Consider the following 9,689-nt stretch of genomic DNA (forward strand, 5'->3'; position numbering starts at 1 on the left):
TATATTCATATAGTATGTAATTATTTGATTAATGCCTGTCTTGCTTATTACACTAGGGGTAAGGTCTGTTTGTCTTTTTGTTGTACTTTCAGTATTTACCAGATCAGCAAATGCACTGTAGATACTTAATATTTATTAAATTAGTGAAATGGATACACAGAGAAACCTAACAATCTTATACACGTTAATAGAGTCTATTCTATGGAAAACACTATGGAAATTCCTCAAAACACTAAAAGTAAAATTGCCTGGCCTTGCAGACGCTGCCGCCCTGGAACCACCAACCTGCCCAAGCATGGTCAACCCCACCGTGTCCTTTTTTGATATCACTTTGGACAGCTAGCCCTTGGGCCATGTCTCCTTTGAGCTGTTTGCAGACAAATTTCCAAAAACAGCAGAGGACTTACATGCTCGGAGCACTGAGGAGAATGCTTTTGATCACAAAGGTTCCTGCTTTCATAGGATTATTCCGAGATTTATGTGCCAGGGTGGTGCAATAATGGCCCTGGTGGCAAGTCCATCTCCCTATGGGGAGAAATTTGATGATGAGAATTTCATCCTGAAGCTCACATGCCCTAGCATTCTTTCCATGGCAAATGCTGGACCCAACATGAACGGTTCTCAGTCTTTCATCTGCACTGCCAAGACCGAATGGTTAGATGACAAGCACGTGGTGTTTAGCAAGGTGATGGAAGGCATGAACTTCGGAAGCCATGGAGCATTGGGTCCAGGAATGGCAAGACCAGATAGAAGATCGCCATTGCTGACTGTGGACAAATCTAATAAATTTGATTTGTGCTTTATCTTAACTACCAGACCATTCCTTCACAGTTCGGTAGAGCACCCCTTCACCCCCATCTGCTCAAAATCTCCTGCAACCTTTGAGCTTCCGCTGCAGCTCCATGGGTCCCAAGTTTTCCTTACTCCCCTCCAAGTCCAGCTGGATGGCAGAGTAAAATTTATGATCAGGAAATAAAAGTTAAACAACAAAAATAAATAAAATAAAAATAAATGAATAAATAAAATTACCATAGGATCCAGTAATTCCACTATAGGGTATTTACTCAAAGAATAGGAAAACATTAATTTGGAAAGGTATTTGCACCCCTGTGTTTATTGCAGCATTATTTATAATAGCCAAGATATGGAAGAAACCCAGGTGTCTACCCATAGATGAAGGTATAAAGCAGATGTGATATATATGTGTGTGTGTATGTATGTATATATATATATATATATATATATATATATATATATATATATAGAATTATTCAGCCATAAAAAGACGAAATCTTGCCATTTGCAACAACTTGGATGGATCTAGAGAGTGTAATGCCAAGTGAAATAAGTCAGTCAGAGAAAGACAAACACCCTGTGATTTCAGTCATATGTATAATTTAAGAAACAAAATCAATGAAAGAAAAAAAAGACAAAAAAGATGCTTATATACAGAGAACAAACTAGTGGTTGCCAGAGGGAAGGTAGGTGGGGGATGGGTGAAATAAAGAAGATTAAGAGTACACTTTTCTTGGGGTGCCTGGGTGGCTCAGTCGGTTAAGCGTCCGACTTCAGCTCGGGTCATGATCTCACAGTTTGTGAGTTTGAGTCCTGCATTGGGCTCTGTGTCTGGGGCCTGCTTCAGATTCTGTGTCTCCCTCTCTCTCTGCCACTCCATACTCATGCTCTGCTTCTCTCTCTCTCTCTCAAAAATAAAAATGAAACTTAAATTTTTTTTAACTTTTAAAAAAGAGTATACTTTTCTTGATGAGCACTGAAAACTACATAGAATACCTGAAATATTGTATACCTGAAACTAATATAACACAGTATGTCAATTATACTTAAGTTAAAAAAAAAGACTAAAAAGTCTATTGTATCTAAACAATGCATAAAAGGGGAAACGATATGTAGATATAAACCGCTCCTTCTTTGATTTTGATACTCACTTAGTTCACTCAGCTCTTGTTTCTGGCCATGATTTTGAGGTGTTTTTTCCAACTACCCTTTTGAGTAAATAAAATTCATGTTCTAACATAAAGAAGTACTTTAGTATGCCCATGTATTTTTGTAGTCTAAGAAATGAATTTAGAAAGAATGCTCAAAGTATATTTCAGTATATAGCATTATTACCCCAAAGATATTACCAACATCAATTCTATATCTAGTAAGATATTATCTAGTTAAACAGATTTCTATACCTGGAAAACAAAAATGATAAAATTATCATATTGACATAAGAAAATCTTCATAACATCTATGGAATTGTGTTTGTAGATTGTATATTGGTTAAGAACTGTGTTCCTTCCACCATTCATCTCTACTTCCTTCGTGCTATTTTCATTTCTAGTAATGGCAACCATGGTCAGTGGCAGCTCCTGGACTACACAGACCTTGATGGGCAAGTCCTGAAATGAAGAGTTCACTTGCTTCAGACAGCTGCAGTTAATGTCTGGCAGATGACCCCTTGTGGCTGCATCTCTGACCTGCTTTATTGTGGTCAAGGGGGTCAGATTCCTAGTTCTGTGGGAGGAAATGAAAGCCTATTGGAGTGGGGAACACATAGCTGCTCTCAAAAGACAAAGTTGCCCAAGAGACTTAAAAAACAGAGAGAAATTGTGTCTACCGAGGACTTTTTCTTAAGACATTACACAATTAATAAAGTGTTTGCCCTTTTCTGTACACGTCCACCATTATGAGCATATGCAAGGGCAGAATCGCTTTCTTACATGATTTATTTTTTATATTTAAAAAAATAATTATATTGTAACTGGTTTTAAGATATTCTGGGAAATATGGGGAGCATGGGTGGCTCAGTTGGTTAAGCCTCCAACTCTTGATATGGGCTCAGGTCATGATTTCATGGTTTGTGAGATCAAGCCCCATGTTAGGCTCTGCACTGCTTGGGATTCTCTGTCTCCCGCTCTCTCTGCCTCTCCCCTGCTCATACCTATGCATGCTGTCTCTTCCTTTCTCTCTCTCAAAGAAAGAAAGAAAGAGAAGAGAAGAGAAGAGAAGAGAAGAGAAAAGAAAAGAAAAGAAAAGAAAAGAAAAGAAAAGAAAAGAAAAGAAAAAAAACATAAAAAAGAAGATATTCTGGGAAGGAGCTAGGAAGAACCAACTATATGAAAATGCCATGCCATCCCTGGATTCACGTTGAGTTTTCCATTTTTTTTTCTTTTTTTTTTCATGTTTATTTTTGAGAGAGAGACAAAGTATGAGCAGGGGAGGAGCAGAGACAGAGGAGGACACAGAATCCGAAGCAAGCTGCAGGCTCTGAGCTGTCAGCACAGAGCCTGACACGGGCTCCATCTCACAAACCATGAGATCATAACCTGAGCCAAAGTCGGATGCTCAACTGACTGAGCCACCCAGACACCCCACTGAGTTAATTTTCAAAGACAAGAGACTATATCCTTGACGTGAAACACGTGTCTTAAAAACAAGTGGCAGTTCTGCAAGATAATTTCCATTCAGTCAATTGGAGTCTTTTTTGATATGGTCATTGGTGAAGAAAAGCAGGAGTCAGGAAACTTCAAATCATTTCTTCACTCAAAGTATGTGTAGCTGATATTGGCTACTGTTGCTGTCACAAAATGAGATGCACATTGGAAGTCAAAGTCAATTGAATAAATTATGGAGGCTTTAAAATGAGCTCTACAAAGCAATATTGATAGACAAATAGTAATTCTATGGGGTTCTTCTTAACAAGCAGGAGTCTTTCTCCTTAAATTTCAGCTTCATAGAAGAGTTAGTTTAAAAGGAGTTAATAAACCTCTAGTGTTATTTTCTCAGTCTCAGGATACACTGTGTTCTCCTTGCTTTACAGGCAATATATTCTGTCTATTCATTATCTCCAGTGAAAATGATAAAAAATTAATTGAAATTTTATACCATAAAAATATATATTTCACTGTATTTCTTTCACATTGCATCATGAAATATGTTAGTATTAAAAATGTTCCTAGTAAGCCAGAGAACACTTATATAAAATTTGTCACATACAATATTTAACAGATGTCTGATTTCAGTGCTCTATAACTAGAGAAAGGCAGCAATAGTCTTGTGTAGAGTGCATTACACCAGAAGCCAGAAAACCTAGAATCTTAAATCCTTGGCTCTGCTGTGATTAAATAACACCAAACAATTTTTGAATCATTTTCATTTTATTCACTTTCAAAAGAAAGGTGAAAAATTCTCCTTCTGTAAAGTGTTTATGAGGGAACAGTGAAAATGGCTGAACATCTCAGGTTTAAAACTCAAGATCTGAAGAATCAGGATTGTGGTCAGAAATTTGAATTCTCACCTATAGAAATATTAGAAATTAAGGGGTATAAGGTATTTGTGGAAGACTGTCAGGACCAAATCTATACGAATTGATGAAATAGCATGAGAAACTGTGGTCTACCAAATTCTCCCTGAGTGAGGAAATCACTTGTCTGAATAGAACTGGCAGATATGGAAGTAATCATGTGATGGTATAACAATGCACCCAGGTACTTGGGCTCTTGATCTAGAATGTTATCTCCTGGAATTATATTGCTAAAACAGGAACTTTCAGATCACAATCAGTTCAGCAATGATTCATGTGTCCCTTGCAATCCCAAGCTTTGCATTCTCCTCTGAAAATTCAAATTATTTGTCACATGGTACTGCTTTAAGAGAACAGTAATGGGGAGATGAAAAGGTAAAGCATTTTCAATAGGTGTAATAAAGACACTAGAGAATGAAATTTTAAAAAAGAATTTTTAATAGGTGTAATAAAGACATTAGAGAATAAAATTAAAAAAAAAAATGCTATGAACAGGTAACCTAAAGGTATAATTATGTTGGTATAAAGCAATACAAAAGAGTTTTGAGATCTTCTTATTTCCTGCATGGGGCCCTTCAAGAATGAACTAGCTGCAGTGATTTCAACTGTTGCTTCACAAGAGATCCAGCTGGGAAGGGGTTAAAAACACTGATGCATACACCACACCCCAGGACAACTAAATAAGAATTTTGGGGAATGGGGTTCAGATCTTAGTGTTCTAAAGGTTACAGAGCTGATTCTAATAAACATCCAAGTTTGAAAGCCATTGATTTAGGGTAATGCATAACTACAAGCAGTAGAAATTTCTTCCTGGATACTATAAGAAAAAATTGCAAAACATCTCCTTTCCCTTAAAAGAACTGAATATGAAAAATAGCTACTCCTAAAACTTAGGAAGATTAACAACTAAGCCAATGTTTATTGACCTATTATAGAGTAGAATACAAACCAAAGATTCAGCTTTTCACTCATCTGAATCTATAATATCCTTTGAAACACATGCATATAAACTCTGGCACTTCTACTCCTGGGGCTATCTCACAAGTCTAAATATTACTTTTAAAGCCACTGCCTTCAAGTCCTCAAAGGAAGCTTTCTTCTCTAATTATTGATTTTCCTTGCCATCAAAAGAGTTATTCATTTTGATTAGGGACTTAAGTGGTACCATGAATACTCTGCCTTACATTCATAGGCCATATACATCATTTATTCAACACAATATAATAGCATCTTATAAATGTCACCATATTTGCTCATACTTGTAAAACACTGATATCAAGTGTTGCATGCAGGCTTTCTTTCTCAGTGGTTTTATTATAGTCATTTTCCAATTATCTACTTCAAACACCACTTTGATTCTTTAAAGGGTCCTAAAGAGTAATTTATTAGCTTATCTAAGATTTCTGTTTGTTTGGGTTCTTTCTTCTAGCTAGAGCAGATTCTGAAAAAGAATTAATGTTACATATCTTGAACAGTCTAATCGCTGATCAGGGAGTACAAGCTTGAAAGGAAGTCTATTTGATGTCTATCTGAAACTTTTGAAGAACCTTTACAACGAAGCCATTGGTTCCTGCATATCTAGGGGTTCTTTAAATGGGACCAAGAATGCACTTCAAAGGATGAATCAGCCCATTCAAATCAAATGCAATTCTGTATATGAGTATATGTACGTATGTTTTTCTGGGAAAAGAGTTAATAGTTATCAAATTATAAATGCAATACTGGCACAAAATGACTTTAGTGACTTTCTATGAATATTCTAAAAGTCTCTCCGGATTCAGGTAGCTACATTTTCTTCATTTTCTATAGAAAGATTTCCTTTAAAAAAAAATTAACGTTTATTTATTTTTGAGAGGGAGAGAGACAGAGCTTGAACAGGGGAGGGTCAGAGAGAGAGGGAGACACAGAATCTGAAACAGGCTCTGGGCTCTGAGATGTCAGCACAGAGCCTGACGTGGGGCTCGAACTCACGGACCACGAGATCATGACCTGAGCTAAAGTCGGACACTTAACCAACTGAGCCACCCAGGCACCCCAATGATAGAAATATTTCAACTGACTTTTGCTTTTAACCAAATACCACCATCCTAAATCATGGAATGTTGTAAGAAAACATAGTATATTTACTTTACAAATGTTATTAAATATGTCATGGGCATACATTACAGAGGACACATGTGAGATATATTTTCTTGACTTTCTTCTTCAGCAACTAGGTTACTTTTATTTTATTTTATTTTATTTTATTTTATTTTGTTTTGTTTTGTTTTGTTTTACTCTTGTCTTTCAACTCTAAGTTTAACCTTGCGTTCTCTGCTTTGTGACACTGAGAATGATAGGCTACAAACTGCATTTCCCAGACTCTTTAGAGGCCTGGTGGAAGTTGGTAATGCAGGACAAGGAGGGAAGAAATTTCTTTCTTGCCTCTAGTTCCTGCCTCTCCCTTCCAGTAGCAAAAGACAGGTTTAGTTCCCCAGCTGCCATATTATTGCCGTATTTCCATTATCACCTCATAGATTCTCGCATCAGTCAGAGCACTCATTGTGAGGCTCTTCCATCAGAGGTACCAGTGTCAGGGGCACACATCATCCCATATCCTAATGTCTACTCCCTTGTCTTTCGTTTCCCAAGTCCTGGAGGCGGTGGCTGGTTCTTGCAGTTTCTAATATCTGTGGTACCTTAGCATAGTCTTTTTGCTATGTCAAAGTTCCAAAACCCTGTGACCAATTTTATGTATTAAATCCTCTCTGTTACAGAAATACATAAATGGTTTCAATTTTCCCCACCCAACCATGACCAATATAGTATAAATCATATAACTTATATTTTAATCTTCAAAGAGATTAGTTAATTAAAAAAAAGACTTAATTAGTATCAATTTAGAAACAAATACATCCCTTAATGTCAAAAGCTTAGAGTAGGTCAAAGGCATCCAATGCTACATGGTGGATGAGAAAGATGAGTTTCATATGACATCATGATCTGATTGTCCAGGGAAAAGTTTCATAAGAACACTAATGGTTGAAACCATGCAACAAAGAGTGTGAAGTATACATCAAGTGATACATGCCAGGATCAATAACGTAATGCGTAGGGCTTAACACAAGATGAAAATGTTTGGATCCCTTGTAAAAACATTAAAAAATTGAAGATAACAGTAGCAGAGCATTAAACCAAATGTGGGGTGCTTATCAGTGTGGAGTCCTGTATGACTGCACAGATTACACACCCATTAGGAACCAGCCCTGCCTACAAACTATTTTTTAAAGGAAGCTTGCATGAAAAAGAAAGAAAAGTACCAGAGATGAATAGCTAAGCCAAGGGATGGAAGAAACTTCAATAGCTCTCACACTAATTGTTTCATTTGTCTAAGACTGGGGTGTGCAAACTCACCTGCGTGGCCAAATCCAGGCCACTACCTATTTTAGTAAATAAAGTTTTATTGGCTTTATTTGTTCACAAATTTTCTATGGCCGCTCTTGTACACGAGAGCAGAGGTGAATGGTTGTGTCAGAGACTACAAGGCCAGCAAAGCCTAAAATATTCACTTTCTGCTTCTTTACAGAGAAGTCTGCCAACCCCTGAAGTAACATCAATGCATTAGAAACAAAAACAAGTTGACAATTTCTTGGGGCATCTGGGTGGCTCAAAAGGTTGACTGTCCAATTCTTGATTTCGGTTCAGGTCATAATCTTCCGGTTCCAAAGATGGAACCCCACAGCGGTCTCTGAGCTAACAGTGCAGAGCCTGCCTGGGATTCATTCTTTCCCTTTCTTTCTCTCTGCCCCTCCCCGGCTCATACACCTGTGCACTCTCTCTGTCTCAAAATAAATAAACATTTAAAAATATGTATATTTAAAAAAAGAAAATTTCTTTAATGTGTTATTTTATTCTTTTACCCTTTATGTCACTAGGTAGCTGGAATGCTTACCTTCCACATCTTTTTTTATAACAAAATATGTGGAGATATGTGGAGATATATATTCCAGGTCAGCCTCCAAATTTTAGATGAGTCATAATTATTAGTCAGTCTCATCTAGAAATCCCAGGAAGGCCATCACAAGCTCCGATAAGCAGTCAGCACTGTGTGGCCAGAGTAAGCATTTCAACATGAATAAAATTTAACTAAGACCATCTCAATAGCCCACAGTATCTCTGAATGAATTGTGGATGAAAAGTCACTAATTCCCTTATTCACAGCATTTTTAGATGCCATGCTACTGAGCATGCCTGTATACCTCTTCTGCAAATGCCACATTAGCCTGGCTATCAAAGGCCAACATTTATACTCAGTTTTTAGAAAATTCATCTAAAATAACTGGGCAATTATATAAAAACTTATCCATAAAACAAAGTAAATCTTATTACCAGCACCATACTCAGAAATTACCAACTTTCATTTTAATGACCTCCAGATGCATTATACAATAGCAGCTCCTCATTTCAGGAAAATAGAAGTAGAATAACTATGCACTGGGGAGTTAGCTAGAGAAGCATTCCATTCTTCAAAAATACAATTTCACTTCAAGCATAAGCAGTCAGGGATGAGTTGTGAGTTTAGAACACAACATATAAAGATCACCTAATGTTGTTTTATTTGAATTGAAGGAAAGTTCAAATCGAGGCAATTGGACTTACTCTTTCCTCTGCCAAGAGTTAGGATTTTAACACATATTACATCGATCATTTAGAAAACATACACAATGGCATTCAGTTTGGTTTTAAACTGTGAATCAGAAATACAAAATAACAACAGATGGAGAAAATAAAATTGAATTTCTTAGTATATTGCAAACAAGCTTAAATACTGTGTTCAGCTCCCATGTGATGTGCTATTTGGTCTGAAGGCCTGAATGTTACAAATGTTACCAGTGACTCATAGCCAATGTCCACACGTAGCCACAAAATCCAAAGTTTGTGATAAACTCTTTTTATTTCTTCATTTGTTTTATTTTTAATTTCTATCTACACAATTCTAACAAACTTTAAACTTACTTCAAATCATAAAAAGAACGTTGACCAATGTGTTTTCATCATCTGGATTCTGTTACATATCTTTTGAGATGTTTTTCAAAGACAGCCCATTGTATTCATTGCAAAATATAGTGGAGGATGCCTCTCACTAAGGCCTGACAAATCCACCAGTTTATGACATCCCCAAACTCATCCTACACCAGGAAACAAAAACAAAAACAAAAACACCAAGAGGATTTCCATAAATTTCACCATCACAATGGCTTTTACACCCTGAATTGAGGTTTTCATCAACATTCTTTGCAAAACCAGGTATAGCACTTTTCATTTCTGCTGTCACACGTGTTTTCTCACTCAAACTGGACTAAACCACACTTTGATGCAGAACTTTTTATCAAAGTATAAC

The 9,689-nt window shown here is 36.7% G+C and overlaps 1 pseudogene; it reads left to right on the top strand.

Moving 5' to 3' along the window:
• Nucleotides 1-295: 295 nt before the first annotated feature.
• LOC106974514 (peptidyl-prolyl cis-trans isomerase A-like) lies at nucleotides 296-783 on the top strand (annotated as a pseudogene).
• Nucleotides 784-9,689: the final 8,906 nt, after the last annotated feature.

The sequence above is a fragment of the Acinonyx jubatus genome, chromosome A1 (assembly GCF_027475565.1).
Source record: "Acinonyx jubatus isolate Ajub_Pintada_27869175 chromosome A1, VMU_Ajub_asm_v1.0, whole genome shotgun sequence".
NCBI classification, from domain to species: domain Eukaryota; kingdom Metazoa; phylum Chordata; class Mammalia; order Carnivora; family Felidae; genus Acinonyx; species Acinonyx jubatus.